The sequence below is a fragment of the Lampris incognitus genome, chromosome 4 (genome assembly GCF_029633865.1).
Source record: "Lampris incognitus isolate fLamInc1 chromosome 4, fLamInc1.hap2, whole genome shotgun sequence".
NCBI lineage: Eukaryota > Metazoa > Chordata > Actinopteri > Lampriformes > Lampridae > Lampris > Lampris incognitus.
Window position 1 is genome coordinate 69352697 of NC_079214.1, and position 22346 is coordinate 69375042.

The window sequence follows — 22346 nt, forward strand, 5'->3', positions numbered from 1 at the left end:
AGGCTTGACGTGGGCCATATAAGGTGGACCTGTGGCTGAGTTGAGGCAGCCACACTCACCCTGAGTCAACGCCATCATTCAAGGCCGAATGTGGGCCGTAAGATAACTGCAGATGTGGGCCATATTTGGGCCAAAGGTTTTTTGCTATCTGGGAGATAATCGTCCTAAACGAAGAACACGGCCTGGGCGAAAAAGCGGGAAGTTGACCAGGAAAACCGCCACTTCAGATCTGACTGGACTGATCGGTTTTGTTTTCTATTCTAGCAGACCACGCCAATGCTAAACTAACATGCTTGATAGGCATGCAGACCGTAGCGGTCTGCAAAGCAGAGGATCTCAAGAAGCACTTCAACACTATGCATGCTGCCAGCTTTAATGACAACTACACTGCAACATCAGATCACCGCACACAAAAAATAGCAAATATGATAACATCATACAAGCACTCTGCTTCTACTATTATCTCTGAATCAACATCGGCACACGAGAGAGTGAAACAAGAGCATCACAGCATGTTTCATGGAGCCTTGCTAAAGCTAAGAAGACAGTCGCTGATGCTGAGTTGAGTAAAACGTGTGCAACTGATATGGCTGGCGAAGTTTTATGTCATGATGAGAGAAACGAGAAAACGGTTGTGGGGCTATTAAAGCAGGTGCCATTGTTGTCTATCACGGCATTGAGAAGAGTGGAACTTTTATCGGAGGAGTGTTTTTCCAATCTACTCACCGGTCTGAAGAAATCAGAAGCCACAATACCGGCCTTGGACTCGTCCTGCCACCAAACTGATATGGAACGGCGATCTGTGTTCCCAAGATTTTTTGATGGGAAGGCCTTTCAGGAAGAGCTGCTTTGTACTGCTTCTGGTGTGGGAAGATGGCGTCGTGAGTTCCCATTTGCGGCAGCCTCACCCAGTACCATCGATGACGTGTGTCTGTGTGTAAATTTGTGTCTTTGTTTGTTGGCTGGGGAGCTGCCGCTGGATCGACTGGGAGAGCTTGGTGCTGCACTGTAGGCCCAGAGACCGCAGACTTGCCCGGAGCTGCACCCAAGGAGGTAACACCGAGGGCGGTCTGACAGAACACGGAAGTGGGGCAGGCTAAGCTAACTGCTAGCCCATGCAGACCGGCAGGTCGGATAACACTGAGGGCGGTCTGGCGGTGGCCTCACCTGGTGTTGACTGGTGTTTTTGAAGTCGTCGTGTGGAGTGCGGGGAGGTGTGCCAAGGGGGTCTGGTTGGGAGAGCTGGTGCTGGACTGGCTGGGAGGGCTTGGTCTGCTTCGTCCGGTTGCCACGGCCCCTGCTTGGAGCTGCGCCCGAGGAGGAGACACAGAGGGTGGTGTGACAGGATGTGTAGTTGGGGCAGGGTAGGCTAACTGCTAGCCCATGCAGACCGGCGGCTCCGACAGTCATCCTGGCTGGCTTTCGTTCCCTCGGACAGTGATTTATTTATTCATTTATTTGGTGTGGGTATATGTGTTAGTTTGAATATGTGTGTTCTTGTGGCTCTTAAATGTGTTTTTTCCCCTTGTGTGTTGTACTGCTGTGGGCTGGGGGACACGGCAATTCGTTTCACTTCATGCGTGCAAGTACACGGTGGGACACCGCGAGGACTGGGTAGGCAGGCTTGCTGCTGTTAACCCAGCACCCATAACATGTCATGGCACTGTTCCTGGATCAGAGTTGTGCAGGAAACTGTGGGGGGGAATGACAGCGGTGATGGATATTGTGACGAGACTGGTAAAGTTCATGTTCGCGAGAGTTCTAGTCGGCAACATCTCCTGTTCAGAGCATTGCTGGAGGAAATGTCAGCAGAACACAAGGGACCTCTGCTGCATGATCCTCGTGAAGCTAGCACGGGTTAGATGCAGAGAGGAACTTCCCCACAGGGATCAATACAGTACAGCAAAATAAAAAACTAAATAAATAAAAAAGTTGTTCGCTGACTGAGCGAAGGCCGTGTGTTGTTGGAGAGGGTGCGTGACCTGCACGATGAGCTTGTGTCATGTTTATCTGGACTGTGCAGCCACAAGCCCGAGACTATCAGAGGGTGTTAAGTGACAATAAGGGGATGACATGTTATTTTTTGGTGTGTGACATCATGTCTCGTCTAAATCGCTGGAGAATCAAACTGTAGAGAGACGTTCATGGGAGGAAGTTGCACTGTCCATGTCTGCAGGAGCGTTGCGAGAAGAACAAAATGTGGGAGGATCCAGAGATGAAGGATTTCATGACGAGTCTGGCAGAAAACTTCAAGGAATAATTTGAAAGCCCCCCTAAACTCTGAGGTGACATCCTCCTCTTCCTGAGACAGCCACTCTCCATTTCGGCTGACGGCCAGTAGACTGCAGAGGCCAAAAGGCTGGTGCCTTCCATAGATGAGGCAACCCTTCAGATGGAGGTCTTGGAGAAGGGAACATCTGATTTGCTCAAAGCACAACACAAGGATGTTGGGGTGACTGACTTTTGGATCACCGTGGTTCCCCAAGCTCAATTCAGAAACATGAGAGCTGTTGTAATGCTCCCACTCACAATGTTCCCCTCCACGTACACATGTGAGTCATGGTTTTCTTCAATGAACCGGATCAAGAACCAGGAAAGAAACACACTCTCCAATGCACATCTTGGCCAGTTCCTCAGGCTTGCCACAACAGAGTACAGGCCCGACATCAGAAGGATCACCTCATCCCCTCACTCTCACTCCTCTCACTGATTGGTGGATGAACATCCATTTATTTCTGCCTATTTGTACTTAATTAAATGGTTCGTTTTGGACTTGTTTTGTTTCAAGAGTGCTTTTTTTTCATTCCTTGTGTGACCCTCAACACAAGCTTTAAGAATCTCAGGCCTACGTTATTACTACCACCACCACCACCACTACTACTACTACTACAACTACTACTACCGCCACCACCACCACCACCACCACCACCACTACTACTACCACTACTACTACCACCACCACCACCACTACTACTACCACTACTACTACTACTACTACTACCACTACTACTACTACTACTACTACCACTACTACTACTACTATTACTACTACCACTACTACTATTACCACCACCACCACTACTACAACTACTACTACCACTGCTACTACTACTACTACCACTGCTACTGCTACCACCACCACCACTAATACAACTACTACTACCACTGCTACCACTACTACCACTACTACTGCCACTACTACTACTACCACCACCACCACCACCACCACCACTACTACTACTACTACTACTACCACTACTACTACTACTACTACCACCACCACCACTACTACAACTACCACTGCTACTACCACTACTACAACTACCACTGCTACTACCACTACTACTACTACCACTGCTACTACCACTACTACAACTACTACTACCACTGCGACTACCACTACTACTACTACCACCACCACCACCACCACCACTGCCACTACTACCACTACTACTACTACCACCAACACCGGCACTACTACAACTACTACTACCACTACTACTACTACCACTACTACTTCTAATACTACTACTACCACCACCACCACCACCACCACCACCACTACTACTACTACTACTACCACCACCACCACCACCACTACTACTACTACCACTACTACTACTACTACCACCACCATCGATACTATAACTACTACTACCACTGCTACTACTACTACTATCACAACCACCACTACTACAACTACCACTGCTACTACCACTACTACTACTACTATTACTACTACTACGACCACCACCACCACCACTACTACAACTACTACTACCACTACTACTACTACCACCACCACCACCACCACCACCAGTACTACAACTATTACTACCACTACTGCTACTACTACTACTACCACCACCACCACTACTATTACTACTACCACTACTACTACTACTAGCACTACCACTACTACTACTACTACTATTACTACTACTACCACCACCACCACCACTACTAGTACAACTACTACTACCACCACCACCACTACTACTACAACTACTACTACCACTGCTACTACTACTACTATTACTACTACTACTACTACCACTACCACCACCACCACCACCACTACTACAACTACTACTACCACTGCTACTACTACCAATACCACCACCACCACTACTACTACTACTACTACTAGTAGTATTACGACTACTACTACTACTACTATTACTACTACTACCACCACTACTACTACTACTACCACCACTAATACTACAACTACTACTACTACTACTATTACTACTACAACTACTACTACCACCACTAATACTACAACTACTACAACTATTACTACTCCTACTACCACTATTACTACTACTAACAACAACAACAACAATAATAACAATAATAATAATAATAATAATAACAACAATAACAATAATAATAATAATAACAATAACAATAATAATAACAATAATAATAATAATAATAATAACAATAACAATAATAATAATCATCATCATCATGATCATAGCAGCAACAACATGTGCACATAAAACAACCTTTGCCGGTGCAATGGACCCCCCCAGCCGACCCCACCCTGCGTGTTTAGGCCCTCGGCTTGGTATGCATGACATGATTTGGCCCTTGGGGAAAAGTAATTGGGGACCCCTGTAGGGTGGGAGCAGAGCCACCAGGGTCCCACTAAGTTCACAGCAGATCCTCTGTGACACCAGGCAAGGCTTTGTGTAAGACTGGCTACCCGGCCCAGGCTTTTAGTGGAACGGCTGAAGAAGAAGACTCCTGGAGAAGCCCCCTCCGCCTCCGCCTCCGCCTCCCTCCGGTTGTAGAAAGGATCATAAAGATGGCTTTCAATTACGCTTAAGCAGATGCCATTTTACACCCCGAGCACGTTGGGTGAGATAGCCATAGCTGTATAACTGATTAAATACAGGAAGGATGCTACAGAGAGCCAGCAGACGCGGGTCTCATGTAGTACTGATCAACCGGAACATAAGAGGGATCGTGTATGAAGCACTGTGGCACACCTACTGCACCTCTCGACCCAGTCTTTAAACTGCAGCTTCCACCGCTCATAACACAGAACACGGCCAGAGATATCTCACCAGAACCGGGTTTGTGTTTGACAATAACATGCAGCATCACAGGCCCACCATCTTTAACTACACTTAGTTTTAAAAAATGCTGCGGTCTGTAGGTTAAATCCACCCCCCCAAACAACTGGAAATGACATTATCTGGATTTCGCCAAGCTGAAAAACGGCTTTGAACGGGAATCAGCCGCGGCGAGGACGCGAAAGGCCCCGGCTCGGACGTGGCTCGTGCACTTGTTGAATAAAACATCTGTCTCGGAGCGCGAGGTACCGGCAGACGGAGGGGCTCGTGTTTGCAGAGATGAAGCTCCCCGTCCTTCCACCGTGCCCGGGAGAGTCGGGCCTTGACGCATCTTGCAGCGGGCCCCGAAAAACCTGCGGTTGACAAGTTATCTGTGACCTGTGGTGAGAGCAGGGATGGCTGCGGCGAGAATCAATCTCCGCCTTTTCCTCTTGCCTTGAATACCGGCGGAGCAAACAAACACGTCTAAACAATACGATATATACCACATATCAATTACACTAAATGCCTCAGTATCTATACTTCAGTGTCCCAGGCACACACCGGTTACAAGGCACACACGCTGCTGTAAGAAGATAATGGCCCTGCATTGTTCCTCGCCATCTGGAGGAGTGATAAGGCCCGCCTGTGCATGCTTGATAGTAAGAACAGGCGGAGGAAAAACCCAGTGTTCAACATTTCCCTGGCCCATGAAAAGGCTTCCATTAAGTCCACTGACCCCAATTGAATATTAATGAGCTAATTAACGGATTTATTGTTATAAGCAATTTCTGGAGGGGGTGTTTTTTTTCTTTTTTCAAGTGCTATTATTTTTCTAATTATTTTCTGCACTTTTTATAATTGAATCTTTGTAGCTGCCAGCATCCTGTCCGTGTCTTGGCAACGGGGGGAAAAAAAAGCATTTGGCGTCTGTTTATTGCTTCTTTTTGCTTGCTGTAAACAACAGCAACAACAAAACAACTAACCCCACCACCCCACCCCACCTACCCCCCCCCCACCCAACATTATCTTCAGTAGTGATTTGCTCGTCATTAGGAGGTCTTCCTGCGTGTCCCTCATGCACCCTTCCGCTAATATTGCTCTTTAAATGCCCCACCTCTGCATATCGCTCTTAGAAGTATAGAGAGGTTAATGATGTTAAGGTGTGGAATTACAAAACGCTCATTACTTTTGTTAGTGCTCGCTGCGTTACATGGAGCCCTCGACAAAGGGCGTGAATGGGCTGTGGCAGCTGGGATGGAGAGATAGCGGAATCCGCTAACGCGGAGGAGGCGCTGAGGCGCGCCTCGGCGGACAGCCGGAGAGCGCAGCCTTCTGCCGAGAGATGGTAACCTTGGGGGGGGGGGGGGGGGGGGGGGGCTGATGCACTGTTCAATTAATACAGAAGATCTGAGCTAAAGCCTCAGCAGCCACTTCATGCAAATGGCGCCCCTAATTGTGGGTATTATTGGCTCTATAGATGTGCGTCCACCCCGTATTGTGTTGGCTGCAAGACCGGAGCCACCGCGCCGCAACCGTCGCTCAGAGAGCTTAGCGCCATTCCTCTGGAGCCTTCACCGACTTCACGATATCCCAGCAGATTGGGAATACTAATCGGTTTTGAAGTACACATAATACAACAAAAATAAATTTAAAAAAAGGGTAATTCCCAAATTGTGTCTCTCCGCTTTCTATCTAAGTGGGTACTTCCGCTTCCGGTGTGGGAAGATGGCGGCGCGAATTCACGTTTGCGGCGGCCTCACCCAGTACCGCCCATGCAGGGTCCACGTCTGCGTCTGGGGGTTGTCTTCGTTTGCTGGCCGGGAGAGCTGGGCGCTGGACCGGCCGGGGAGAGCGGGGCGCTGGACCGGCCGGGAGAGCGGGGCGCTGGACCGGCCGGGGGAGCGGGGCGGGCTAAGCTAACTGCTAGCTCATGCAGACCGGCAGCTCCCATAACACCGAGGGCGGTCTGGCGGCGGCGGCCTCACCTGGCGTTGACTGTGGTGGCTCTGACGTCATCGTGAGGCGTGCGGGGAGGTGGGTCGAGGGTGTCTGGCTGGGTGAGCTGGCGCTGGATCGGCAGGGAGAGCTTGGTCTGCTTTGTCCGGTGGGCCCGGAGACCACGGCCCCTACCGGGAGCAGCGCCCGAGGAGGAGACGCCGAGGGCGGTCTGACAGGACGTTGGGCTAAGCTAACTGCTAGCGCATGCAGACCGGCCGGTCCTACAGTCATCCTGGCTGGCTGGCGTTGTGCCCTTGGACAGGGATTTATTTATTTATTTATTTTTAGTGTGTGTATGTGTGTTAGTGTGGATATGTGTGTTAGTGTGGGTATGTGTGTTAGTTTGGATATGTGTGTTAGTGTGGGTATGTGTGTTAGTGTGGGTATGTGTGTTAGTGTGGATATGTGTGTTAGTGTGGGTGTGTGTGTTAGTGTGGGTATGTGTGTTAGTGTGGGTATGTGTGTTAGTGTGGATATGTGTGTTAGTGTGGGTATGTGTGTTAGTTTGGATATGTGTGTTAGTGTGGGTATGTGTGTTAGTTTGGATATGTGTGTTAGTGTGGGTATGTGTGTTAGTGTGGGTATGTGTGTTAGTGTGGATATGTGTGTTAGTGTGGGTGTGTGTGTTAGTGTGGGTATGTGTGTTAGTGTGGATGTGTGTGTTAGTGTGGGTGTGTGTGTTAGTGTGGGTATGTGTGTTAGTGTGGATATGTGTGTTAGTGTGGGTATGTGTGTTAGTGTGGATATGTGTGTTAGTGTGGGTATGTGTGTTAGTGTGGGTATGTGTGTTCGTGTGGGTGTGTGTGTTAGTGTGGGTATGTGTGTTCGTGTGGGTGTGTGTGTTAGTGTGGGTATGTGTGTTAGTGTGGATATGTGTGTTAGTGTGGGTATGCGTGTTAGTGTGGGTGTGTGTGTTAGTGTGGGTGTGTGTGTGTTAGTGTGGATATGTGTGTTAGTGTGGATGTGTGTGGTAGTGTGGGGAATGTGTGTTAGTGTGGATATGTGTGTTAGTGTGGGTGTGTGGATATGTGTGTTAGTGTGGGTGTGTGTGTTAGTGTGGGTGTGTGTGTCCTTGTAGTGGATGTGTTGTTGTCTTTGCGTTGAAACGGTGGGGGAAGAGCATTGCGTTTCATGTATGCTAGTGCGTGAGGTGAAGTGCTGAAGTGTTCCTGATTGCTCTTGTTGTGATGTTGTGCGCTTTGTGCAGTAATGCAAGGCTTGCTGAGACCAGTGTGAGCCATCAGAGCAATACTTGCAGCATTGGGCTGTGCAGGAAACACATGTAGAAGTGGGCGGAGTGGATCGGGTGTAGAAACAATGCTGGCTGCCATGCTGCTGTGTTGGAGCGGTGCACTGGGTGGCTGTCAGTCTGGACATGCAGCCATGCAGCCTTGCAGCCTTGCAGCCATGCAGCCTTGCAGGTTCCCGTCAGCCGGCCCATCCGGGGAACTGGAGTCATGCTTGTGCCAAAGACGGCACCTCTCTTTGAAAGCGGTGATTAACAAGCAGTGGGGGAGGGAGGGGGGGCACCGCGATAACCTTTTCGATAACTGCAATCCAATTATTATTACATTTTGCTGTCTGCATGTTTCCCTAATTCTGTTTATGCATGAAATCCAATCCCAGCCAAATAAAAGCACGGCTTTCCTCTGCTTTCTCCACCAATATAACTTAAAGTAATGAACTCATTTTGCTGTTGTATGGAAATTCTGTGTCATTACAATAATTTCGCCTGATCCACTCGGCAGCCGATATTAAGAGCCAGGCCCTACAGCCACGGAGCGGGTTATTATGCTATACATCACAAAGTGCATTAGGCTTATAAAACCTGTCAACAATAAGGTAAGTTCCTGCCTGCGTGGGGCCCGCCACCTTAATATATGTTTCCCCCCGCCGTCTGACTAGAAATGTCCACGCTCTTTTATGGAATCCAATTTTCTGTGAGTTGGGGATTCCAGATTCACATCCACTCCCAAACGACCAGCACCACACCCTCTCCCACCCACCCCAAACGACCAGCACCCTCTCCCACCCACCCCAAACGGCCAGCACCCTCTCCCACCCACCCCTAACGACCAGCACCCTCTCCCACCCACCCCAAATGGCCAGCACCCTCTCCCACCCACCCCAAACGACCAGCACCACACCCTCTCCCACCCACCTCAAATGGCCAGCACCCTCTCCCACCCACCCCAAACGACCAGCACCCTCTCCGACCCACCCACTCCCAAACGACCAGCACCACACCCTCTCCCACCCACCCCAAACGACCAGCACCCTCTCCCACCCAACCCCAAATGGCCAGCACCCTCTCCCACCCACCCCAAACGGCCAGCACCCTCTCCCACCCACCCACCCCAAACGACCAGCACCACCCAGCCCAAATTCACACACATTATTTGCCCTCAATCAAACATAGATGCCTTTCCTCTCACATCCGCTGTATGAGGCCGTCACCATGTTTGGTACTTAGCATGGAGTGTCTCTGCTGGCGGGGCTGACTTCTATATTCTGATTCACTGGGTAATTAGGGAAACCTCATGAGAGAATGCGCCCGCTCTGTAACTGGAGATCTTTTCATAAACACACAGAAAGAGAATGAAATTAAATCAATTCCAGGCACAGAAAGGGTCTGTCTTTAGAAGGCTTAGCCTACGGCTGCCTCAACTTCATTGGCTCCCTGAAAAAAAAGACATTGCATCCTTTCATATTGTTGATTCTGTTTGTTCTTTCCTCTGAACCCCTTTGTTCACCCGATCCGCGCCGTCGTCTGGAATCTGGGATTGGAACCACGGCTTCGTTCTTCTCCACGCTCGTCGTGAGACTGAAACGATGGTGGGATTAGTTTGTAACAGTTTTCAACAGTTTGTAACAGTTATTCCTCGTGTTATCGGGGTTACCTCTTTAGCGCTCGAAGCCTCTCTTTTCACCAGTTTCTCACATACCTTTACAAATGCATGTGATAGCAGCGAGGCCCCACTGAAGAGGACTAGTTGGTATTAGATTCATGTCTGGTGGCGAGGGAATCATACCCACACCTGGCCCACCGGTTAGCACTGGACCCCACAGCAACAAGGTCCTGGGTTCGAACCCCAGGCCGCCCCAGGTTCTTTCTGTGTGCGGTTTGCATGTTCTCCACGTGTCTGTGTGGGTTTCCTCCCACCGTCAAAAAGACATGCATGTTTGGGTTGATACTCCTGCCTGTGCCCATGAGCAAGGCAATAGGAAGAAGAACTGGAGTTGTTCCCCGGTCGCTGCAGCTGCCCACTGCTCCTATACAATAGGATGGGTTACATGCGGAGAACACGTTCCTCGTACGCATGTACAATGACAAATAAAGTGTATTCTATTGTGTTCTGTTCTATTCTATTCTATTCTATTCTAAAGCAGGGAGAAGACTGTAGGCTAGTTAGACTGCGAGACAAAGCCACAAAGTGTGGTAATGGAATTGCAAACTGCATGTCATTGTGCTTGTGTGATGCTAAAAGCGTCTCTTTTATTCGTGGCTTTTCTAGTCGTCAGATGGAATTCTGAAATAGCTTGATGCTTCCTGAGGAGGCTAATCTTTTGTAACAATCAATTACAATACATTTCCCCTTCTGTCTAGGCCCTAATAGCTCGAGTCCGTGTGCCTGGTGAGCCCTGTCTGGTAAATATACACTATTTTCCTTTTAAATGTCGTATAATATGCATGGGGAACATAGAAACACACTATGATGGAGGGGTTGAGCATCAAAGTCAAAGAAGCAATTCAGTGGAGTTTCTCAGTCAGAGAAATGAGAATGGAGCAGTTTGTGGCTTTCCTCCCGTTACCCCGATTGAATTACTGTGTTTTTCTTTTAAGGCCATCTGTTCTGGTTTAAGTCATATTTCTGCGTCTGGTGTTTTGTGTGTGCAGAGAGTCTCTTTGATGGGTGGAGGCTGGTTTTTGCCGAAAACAAAATGATGTGTCAAGACTGTTGTGACATGCATGCCTTACACAGATATGGCTCCAGAGTGTGCAAGACATCTAGGGACAGACCTGTCTTATCCTGACCAGCCTCACGTGCTAAGGACTCCGACTGTACTGCAACCACTGTGCATGGGATCAACAAATCGCTGATCTCCTGTCCCGTTTGTTGGAACTGGGACCAGGAAGTGGAAGCTATTTGAGAAACACCCATCAAATTACACTGATAACATATCACTGATTTGTTTCAATACATCACATTTTGCACAGTTGATCAGAGGGCACGGTGGGTTGTGGCCACGACTCATTTTGGTGGCTAGTTTCAAGATTGTCTTTGCGCTAGTACAGTAAGGTTACAGACAGAAAGCAAGACAGACATATGGACAGAGAAAAAAGGGAAATCTCTCCAACACATCAAACGTACATTACACATTTCTAGTGTTTTCCACATGTTAATCTAAATTCCATAATTCTGAAGGACTGTGGCTTGTCCTAGACCAGATTGCTGTCCTGCATGGTTCATTTGTGGAGAGAGACATGATGACAGGGTGATGCTGTGGTGCCTCTGAGGCCTCAGTGTAAGGAGCCACACACTGCATTATGAAAAACATTATTCAAATGCCAGGCTGTATTAGAGGGAACTGCTAAAACTTGTTTTGCGTCGTTGTCAGTGACTTATTTTCTGGGTTTTTATGGACACGAGTTAGCTTCTGCTTGATGAGGCCTGCTACCTTGCTTGCTAGAACATTGATTTCTGCCTCTGTGTGTTGTCGGTTTGGTAAGCTGCTTAGTGCTGCATATCACAGAGACAACTCCCTCATAAATACAAAGGTGCCCTGAGTTTGATTGTGTAGCCACATTATTTTGAAATATATGTTGACATTTGACCCTTCTGTTGTCTTACGGGTCAAAATGACCCATAATAGTCAGTGAGTTTACATGCACAGTTAAGTCGAGCTACGGTTATAGTTCGATTAGGCCATGTAATTTGATTAATGTCGTTGTCCGGCCCCGGTACGGTATATGGTAGGTGGCGGTATGCCCCCTTTCAGCTGGTTGCTATTGGACCGCGGGAACTATGGATCATGCGCAGAACGCCTAGGCCAGTTCGGGGCCTATTGAAGCGTATACATGCCAGAGTAAATCCATCCCCAACCCCGTTATCTAGGTGTGTTGGTCCCACTTTGAGAAATTCGATTTAGTACGACTTCAGGCGGACAAACGGGTTTACATGTATTTTAAAAGTCCAGTTTTAGTCGGACTAACACCATAAATCCACTTTTTCTAACATCATGTCAACGCACTGAGTGTTTTTACAGCAGAGAGAAGACTCTACATGACCTTTTTTCAACCTGAAATGTGAAGACTTTTCCTACAGGGACCCCAACATTAGAAACACTGAACCATTGGTTTTGTTCATATTTCCATGAAAGCTGTACCCCACTAGGGTACTAAGACTGTCTTATGGTCATGTGTGACCCTAAGACATATGTGGGTCATGTGTGACCCTATAAAAACGAGGGGTGTCCACTGATTAAATGCAGTCTTTCTGCACTGTGAGGAGGGAAAACCCAGGTAGTCACACAGTTTGTGATGCATGACAGCTTGTTTCTTCGTACAAAATAGATTTGGGGTTTAAAATGAAATGAAATTGCTTTAATTCAGAGGTTCATAAATGACCCTTAAGACAAAGGCACTATACACAATGTGTGGACAACACAAGGGCTAATAAAAGCACTAATAATTTCGGTTGGGCTATCACAATTTCCAACAATTGTGGCCCATCAAAAATGAGCGTCAAACAAAATTTAGCATTGATACTTACACAGTGTTCCATCATGTCCTTGGTGACAAAGGTCTAAGAAGATCATGGAGAGCCAAGATCTTCGTGTTTACATCCAAAAGCGAAACAAAGAGGTAAACTCCCTGGCATATCACAAGCATATTGCTATTTTGGAAATCCAAATTTGTTATCAGAATCAGAATCAGAATACTTTATTAATCCCCGAGGGGAAATTGCATTATCCAGTCAAACGGCATGACAGTCTATGTATATGTCTGCAATATGACCATATTGTAGAGGTGTCTGAAAGTATTCAGCGACCCCTTTTTCCATCACAAACTGCAACAGCTGTTTAAAGTGTTGAGAGCATGCATAAATTAATCATAAATGGACTTATGAAATGATATTGCACTAGCATACATCAGGAATGCTCACTGATTTATATAAAAGGTCTTCACCTCCCCCCCCCCCCCACCCCACATACTTTCAGGCCTACATTTGTGCCTTGTCACGTATTTTCTCTTTTGAAATTGAAATGCTGACACCATTCCGTTCAATTTAGGCCTGGAAGAGCCTTTAAAATGTCAGCGATCCACTGTGCCGAGATGGAGGTGCACAGCTTTAGGGGGCAAACCATTTCCCTGCCAGCAGAAAGACTCTGCAGAACAACCTCTCTGCACCTCAGCAGCCTTTGCACTGTCACTGAGTCCCACTATTGAATTGAATGGTCCACAGATTACTCAATTATTTCTATATACCAGCCTTCCATGGCGGACTAAAGGCCTATTATTAGAGGGACTGAGACCATAGGAACTTATTACATGTGTGACCTTTTAAAGCTTTTCACCGTGATGGATCTCAGGTGAGAATTTACTGGAATCAATTTTTATCTGAAAGCTCGATGCTTGCTCACTGGCCCCAGCCCTGTGCGAAACATTCACTTCATAAAAAAACAGAAGGAGAGAGACAAAAGCCCCCAGACTGCTGGCGATGGGCAGGATTTTAAAGCACCCCAAATGCCTTTGTGTCCTTTCCTCCCAAATTAAAAAGACTTTGAAATCGGGGGGCTGGAGGAAGTGCCGGAGTATTGTGGTTAATCAAGGTAGAAATTCAAAGACTGATCCGGTTCCCCAAAGGTTTACATCAAAAGGTGCATCCCACTTTGTGAGCTATTTAATCAGTTAAAACACAGATGGCAGCCTGCTGCAATTAATTAATCATATATGAGGCATCCTGTACCTGCGAGCAGAAAGTATGTCAGCGCTACCAAGATCTCATTTGGATCTCGTTGTAACTATGTGTAACTGCTGAATATGAATAAGGCCGGCTTTTAAAGAGAGGCACGGCGTATATGCATGAGATGTGTCACACTCGTTTCATGACGGGCCTGACTGGCAGCTGTTTCACCAACTCACTCTGCAGTCTTATAACAAAGAAGCACAAGCCTTTCCTGGAGGGCGCCGAATTCCATTTTCATAGATTGTGGAGACTGTCCTCCACCAAAACACCACCCCATAGGTCGTTTGTACAAGCAGCTTATTACGACCTATAGTTACGTTTTAAGCTGCTTCCTCGCGGTCCTCCATCCATCCATCCATCCATCCATCCATCCATCCATCCATCCATTATCCAAACCGCTTATCCTGCTCTCAGGGTCGCAGGGATGCTGGAGCCTATCCCAGCAGGGCGGCAGACGGGGAGACATCCTGGACAGGCCGCCAGGCCATCACAGAATTAATTTATTTTATTATTTAATTTTTATTTGTATTATTTAATTATTTATAAAATCCATTTATTTTTCTTTATTATACAAATGTTAAGAAATGCATACTAATGTATTGTAAAAATGTACCAAGCCAAAATGTATTTATTTTCTAAATCTTGTATTTGACTTGACATTTGATATGTTGAATGTTTTGATTGCTGTACGTTTATTGGGTGATACACTTAAGGTCAAAATTAGTAGCCCCCCTTTATGAAATCAAACAAAACCCTTAACTTTTCCATGGAAATGACCATAACCAAAAGTGTTTACAGTTTAATTGCTTCCAAAAGAATAAAGACAAAATCTCCACTAAGCTTTATTAAGATATTTTAATGATGCGCTGAATTGAAACAAGAAAAAACAAAAATGATGTGGCCAAATTTATTAGCCCTCTGACAATTAATAATCAATAGTGTAACCTTTTTGACTCACAACTGACAACAACCTCTTATAGCGGTTCCTAACTAGGTTGGCACATCATGTCTCGAGGGATCTCAGCCCATTCTTCCATGGCATATTGTTCAGCTCATCCAAATTGCCTGGTTTTCGAGCATGGCCATTAACCTTGAGCTCCCGCCACAGATTCTCAATAGGATTGAGATCTGGGCTCTGAGAGGGCCATTCCTGGACCTTGATTTTGGTGTCCTTCAAAAAGTTTTGAACCAACTTGGATGTATGTTTCGGGTCATTGTCTTGCTGGAAGACCCAGCAGTGACCTAAAGCTAGACTGGCAACAGATTTCTTTACATGATCCTTCAAAATGTCAACATAATCTTCTTTCTTCATGATCTCATGCACCCCAACAAGGTTCCCTGTGCCTGAAGCAGCAAAACAGCCCCACAGCATTATGCCCCCACCACCATGTTTAACTGTGGCAGCTGTGTTTTTAGGGTTGAAGGCCTCTCCCTTCCTTCGCCAAACAAAAGCAACATCCATGTGCCCAAACAGCTGTTTACGGCTCATCCATCCTGTGCCTGCAGCCAATCAGCTCGTCAGGGCTGGGCTTAAGTCGTCAGGGCTGGGCTTAAGTTTGCTGGTCTCCCAGAGCTCGTTGCCAGTTCGTGCCGTAACCTCCTCATCGAAGTGGTCACTCTTCCCTCCCTGTGTATTCCCTCCGAGTTTACCTCAGCCCGTGGATTCATTATTTTCTCTGTGGAGTTTTTCCCCTGCAGAATCATCCTGCTGCGTCCCCAAAGTGGATTACCCGTGAGTTTTCCTCGTACTTTCTCTGTTCGTCGGGGACTACCCGCAATTCGGATTACCCGTGAGTTTTCTTGTACTTTCTCTGTTTGTTGGGGTCTACCCACAAAGTGGATTACCGGGCTCCTTTCGTTGCCGTGCATGTTTTCCGTGCTGACCGTTGAATGAACTACTAATAAAATACGCCAGTTGCGGCGAACCCTATCTCTGCCTGGTGTCGTGCGCTTGGGGTCTTCCACAAACCCTAACAACAGCTCAAGTTTAGCCTCATCAGAACAAAGGACAGACTTCCAAAACTCATGCCCATGTTTCAAATGTTCACGGGCAAACTTCATTCTGGCTCTGATGTGCCACTGTGTGAGCAATGGAGTTTTTCTTGGACGATGGCCTCGAAGCCCACCACCATGACGAGCCCTCACAACAGTCTTCCTTGAAACATCAAGTCCAGAAGAGGCCAGTTCAGCAACAATCATCTTGGCAGAGATCCGGGGATTGTTGTTGACATCTCTGACTATTTTCCTCTCCAAGGTTTTTGAACTCTTGCACTTTGGACCAGGCCCAGGTTTGTTTCTAACAGAATTTGCCTCCTTGTGCTTTGCAGTGATGCCGCGTACAGCTGTTCTAGACCCTGTGAAACGCTTGGAAATGGCAGTATAGCCTTCCCCCTTAAGATGAGCATCCACTATCTTCTTTCTGAGTTCCAGACTGATTTCTTTACTTTTTGGCACGATGAAATTACTTCTTACCAAAAATTTAAGAGTAGTCCCTCTCAATCAAGTGTTCAAGTGCCACTAGCCCTGTTCACTGGAGTCCCTTAAGTAAAGTTCAATGCTGATTGATTGCTTAGGTGTGGTTTGAAAGCTGCTTGATTGCTCAGGTGTGTTTTGAAAGCAAAAAAAAAAAAAATCGCACGGGGATAATCATTTTGACCACTTCCATTTTCACTGCATTTGGTATAAAGCAAACCTGAAGATTTATTTTACATTCCAAAATGTACCAAATAGGGGCCTAATATTGATGGATGTTTTGCTATGTTAAGTTTTATGAATGATGCAAACATTGGGCAAACTTTTAGGGAAATGTTCCATAGTTCTTTGGGAGCTAATAATTTTGACCTTAACTGTCAGTTTACGTTGACCAATGAGATGAGATGACCCAGTACCTGTTGCTAAGGGAGGAGTTGAGCGAGAGGAGATGGAAGCGAGCGGACGGCAAGTCCAATCTCGCTGTGCAGGATCAAGTTAAACTGTATTAAAACTCTAGTTAGTCTATAGACTAAGAGTTTAATCTCTTTAGTTACTAGACAGGTAACTATCCGAGATATTAGTGTATAACCCAGAATTAAGAAGAAAAAAAAGTAGTTACCTGTTTACTGGCGAAGTCTGATGCGGCAGCCATTTTAGTTAGCTTATCTACGCGAGTTCGTGTGCCCGGATCAGACTACAAAATATTTTTTGTCTTTCACGATGGCACCATGTCAGACTACTGCTATAAATTCGTTTCCTGTCTTGGCCGCCCGGCTGGCCATACTGCAAGTATGATCCCGACCCATCGTCGTATGCTGCCGTCATCACGTCATCTGCTGTCATCACGACCGTACGCGAGTTCATAGGTCGTCGGGGAGGCGGGTCAAGAAGTGTCAATCACGGAAGAAGCGGTATGCTAGTGTGATGCTAGCGGTCTTGTGCTCGGAAAAGAAAAAGAAAACAAAGAAAAGGCGGTTGTGGATCCGTCCCTGGGTGTCACGAACGGGACAATATGGGCTGTCTATCCTTCAAGGAGTACTTGAGGTAACGAATGTGTCCATGTCAAGGAAATTAGCCTAATTAGCCTAGTGTAATCGGTTATTTTCTTGCCCGGTGCGGGATTCGACACGGGGTGTACTGCACCACAAGGCGACATCACTAACCGCTCGGCTAAAGGGTCAGACCCGTTAGCTAGGGGCTAACGTGCCTTATTAGTAGTTTACACTAGCTAGCTAACGTTAGCTTCGCTGTATGTAAACAGAAGGTCCCCAGAATGATTGGGTTTTGGGAATTGTATAACGTCACTCCGGTAAATGAAGATTTGTGTTTCACCTATGCGCGCTAGAGAGCATTCTGTTATCCTATTGGTCAACGTCAGAAACACATCTTTGAGCGTCGGTCAGGGGTGTCAAACTAGACGGAAAATGGGCGTCCGGGTGGCGTAGCGGTCTAGTCCGTTGCCTACCAACAGGGGATCACCGGGTCGAATCCCCGTGTTAACCCCGGCTTGGTCGGGCGGGGGTATTTGTCCTGGTCGCTGCACTAGCGCCTCCTCTGGTCGGTCGGTCGGGGCGCCCCCTGGATCGGCAGAGAGGGGGTGGAGCAGCGACCCGGACGGCTCAAAAAGAGCGGGGTAATTGGCCAGATACAATTGGGGGGGGGGGGAAGTGGAACATTGAAAGAAAAAAAAAATACGCGGAAAATTCACAAACATTCTGACATGCTCGACTTGTCAGGTCGGGGTCGTCTGACGCTGGTCTTGGATTATGTCACACTACAACAGCATTTGTCGTTCCCGACGTTCGTATTCGGGCCCGACACTGAACGATGGTCGGCAGCGACGCAATCGGGTCAAAATCGGCCTGAGTTCGTGTAGTTTGAGCCGGGCATTAGTCATAGTTTCATGCTAAACGGGTTTCCAGCGTGTACATGTTTAGTCTTCACAGCATATGTTAGTTGGGACACCGGAAGTTCGCTGTTCATCTGGCTAAGGCAACAGGAAGAAGATACCCGACGGACAGACCAGACGTTGCGAGTGTGCGCGAGGAGCAACGCGGCAGCTAGTTTCTGCTGCCATAGCACTGAACGAGGTGAGGGAACTCTGCTACCATCTCGCTGCAGCTGCCATAGCACTGAACGAGGTGAGGGAACTCTGCTACCATCTCGCTGCAGCTACCATAGCACTGAACGAGGTGAGGGAACTCTTGCTACCATCTCGCTGCAGCTGCCATAGCACTGAACGAGGTGAGGGAACTCTGCTACCATCTCGCTGCAGCTGCCATAGCACTGAACGAGGTGAGGGAACTCTGCTACCATCTCGCTGCAGCTGCCATAGCACTGAACGAGGTGAGGGAACTCTGCTACCATCTCGCTGCAGCTACCATAGCACTGAACGAGGTGAGGGAACTCTTGCTACCATCTCGCTGCAGCTGCCATAGCACTGAACGAGGTGAGGGAACTCTGCTACCATCTCGCTGCAATTGCCATAGCACTGAACGAGGTGAGGGAACTCTGCTACCATCTCGCTGCAGCTGCCATAGCACTGAACGAGGTGAAGGAACTCTGCTACCATCTCGCTGCAGCTGCCATAGCACTGAACGAGGTGAGGGAACTCTGCTACCATCTCGCTGCAGCTGCCATAGCACTGAACGAGGTGAGGGAACTCTGCTAACATCTCGCTGCAGCTGCCATAGCACTGAACGAGGTGAAGGAACTCTGCTACCATCTCGCTGCAGCTGCCATAGCACTGAACGAGGTGAGGGAACTCTGCTACCATCTCGCTGCAGCTGCCATAGCACTGAACGAGGTGAGTGAACTCTGCTACCATCTCGCTGCAGCTGCCATAGCACTGAACGAGGTGAGGGAACTCTTGCTACCATCTCGCTGCAGCTGCCATAGCACTGAACGAGGTGAGGGAACTCTGCTACCATCTCGCTGCAGCTGCCATAGCACTGAACGAGGTGAGGGAACTCTGCTACCATCTCGCTGCAGCTACCATAGCACTGAACGAGGTGAGGGAACTCTTGCTACCATCTCGCTGCAGCTGCCATAGCACTGAACGAGGTGAGGGAACTCTGCTACCATCTCGCTGCAGCTGCCATAGCACTGAACGAGGTGAAGGAACTCTGCTACCATCTCGCTGCAGCTGCAATAGCACTGAACGAGGTGAAGGAACTCTGCTACCATCTCGCTGCAATTGCCATAGCACTGAACGAGGTGAGGGAACTCTGCTACCATCTCGCTGCAGCTGCCATAGCACTGAGCGAGGTGAGGGAACTCGGCTACCATCTCGCTGCAGCTGCCATAGCACTGAACGAGGTGAGGGAACTCTGCTAACATCTCGCTGCAGCTGCCATAGCACTGAACGAGGTGAGGGAACTCTGCTACCATCTCGCTGCAGCTGCCATAGTACTGAACGAGGTGAAGGAACTCTGCTACCATCTCGCTGCAATAGCACTGAACGAGGTGAGGGAACTCTGCTACCATCTCGCTGCAGCTGCCATAGCACTGAACGAGGTGAGGGAACTCGGCTACCATCTCGCTGCAGCTGCCATAGCACTGAACGAGGTGAAGGAACTCTGCTACCATCTCGCTGCAGCGAGGATTCCATCCACTCCTTTTGTTTGCTCGTAGCGTAATGTTGTGTTCCCACCAAACGCGAAGCGCATTTTCGCCTTGCTTTACGTGCACCAGTTTGGTCGCGGGATCATTTGGTTTTATTTGCGTTACTCGCGCGGGCTTGGCCGCAGGATTGAGTATAGGAACCCGCGACGATCAGCTTGTCCTCCATTTTCTGACTCAACTGGACGTCAGTGACGTCAGGAGAATCTCAACGCTGACAGGCTTTTGCGACACAGCGTCACGCGAATTTCTTGCTCAAGTTGAATATTTTTGACTCGCCAAGTACCTTCCTAGCTGTCTCCCTCACTATTTCTGCAGTGGTTGCCCAGCCATCCGGCAAGTCTTCACTACCACCCAGTGTCTGTCTTAACTCCTCCCTGAACTCCACACAACAGTCTTCCTTCTTCAACTTTAACCATTTGATCTTCGGCTCTGCCTTCACTCGCTTCCTCTTCTTAGTCTCCAAAGTCATATTACAGACCACCATCCGATGCTGCCTAGCTACGTTCTCCCCTGTCACCAGCTTGCAGTCTCCAATCCCTTTCAGATTTCACCTTCTACATAAGACATAGTAGTCCACTTCTGTGCACTTTCCTCCACTCTTGCATGTCACCCTGTGTTCCTCCCTCTTCTTGAAATATATATTCACCACAACCATTTCCATCCTTTTCTCAAAATCCACCACCATCTGTCCTTACACATTTCTCTCCTTGACACCATACCTATCCATCACCTCTTCACCACTTCTGTTCCCTTCACCAACATGCCCATTGAAGTCCACTCCAATCACCACTCTCTCCATCTTGGGTACACTCTCCACTACGTCATCCAACTCACTCCAGAATTCTTTTCCATCTCACACCCAACTTGCGGGGCATATGCTCTGATAACATTAATCAATACACCTTCTATTTCCAGCTTCATACTGATCACTCTGTCTGACACTCTCTTCACCTTCAGCACACTCTTGACATACTGTTCCTTCAGAATTACCCCTACCCTATTTCTCCTCCCATTCACACTATGGTAGAAGAGTTTGAATCTACCTCCGATGCTCCTGGCCTTACTCCCCTTCCACCTGGTCTCTTGCACACACAGTATACCTACTTTTCTTCTTTCCATCATATCAGCCAGCTCTTTCCCTTTACCAGTCATAGTACCAACATTCAAAGTTCTGGCTGTCACCTCCACACTCCTACCCTTCCTCCTCTCTCGCTGCCTCTGGACGTGCATTCCCCCTCACCTTCTTCTTTGCCCAATAGTAACATAATTTCCACCGGCACCCTGCTGGTTAACAGTACCAGTGGTGGTCATTGGTAACCCGGGCCTCGACCGGTCCGGTATGTAAATCTTATTTATGAACCGCATATTTGATTTGGCATAGATTTTACGCCGGATGCCCTTCCTGATGCAACCCTCCCCATTTATCCTGGCTTGGGACCGGCACTAAGAATGCATTGGCTTGTGCATCCTCAGTGGCTGGGTTAATTCAAATAACCATTTAATCATTATTATTACCTGTTGGCATGAATTAATATAGCATGTGCCTTAATCAATTTAAGTGGGAATTTTCACTTTGTTGAGGCTTCTCACAACCATAGACTGGTTGCATGTATTTAGTGTCAGGCAAAGGTGGCACTGTGGTGTTGCTTGGAGTTGCTATAGCAACCCCAAGATTTGGTGTAGCAACTGCAAAACAAACCCAAGAATTTCGTTACGAAAAATAATAAGATACAAATTATTTAAAAGCTTTTTTTTTTTACCATTTTGGTAATATATTGTACATTTTTAATTGCGAACACAATGAAAAAAAATCTAAAAGCGTCTTTTCTCAAACAAATTAGTACCATTCATGTTTCAGGAGAATGAGTCAGAGGTCATGAACTTGCTAGTTCAGTTTTGCATGCTTCAGACGTTAGCTAGTGTGAGCTGAACATAGAGAGGTTACTCGTGCCCAAGCGGACTGCTCGGCCTGACCTTTCTAAACCATTAACTATGCAGTGCTGGACTTGGGGTGCGGCATGTTACCGTTATGGGACGTTACTGTGCGCCTGCTTTGGGGTGGTGAGTTGTTACCTGAATGTTGTAACATGTTCCTTGCTGATGTCATGACCGTCCCCCCTCTGAGTGAGGCCCCAGTGCCAGTGACTTTGTGTTCCCATGGTGGTGTGGGCTTGCCTGCTGCAGACTTTGAGGGCTATATGGAACCTAACGT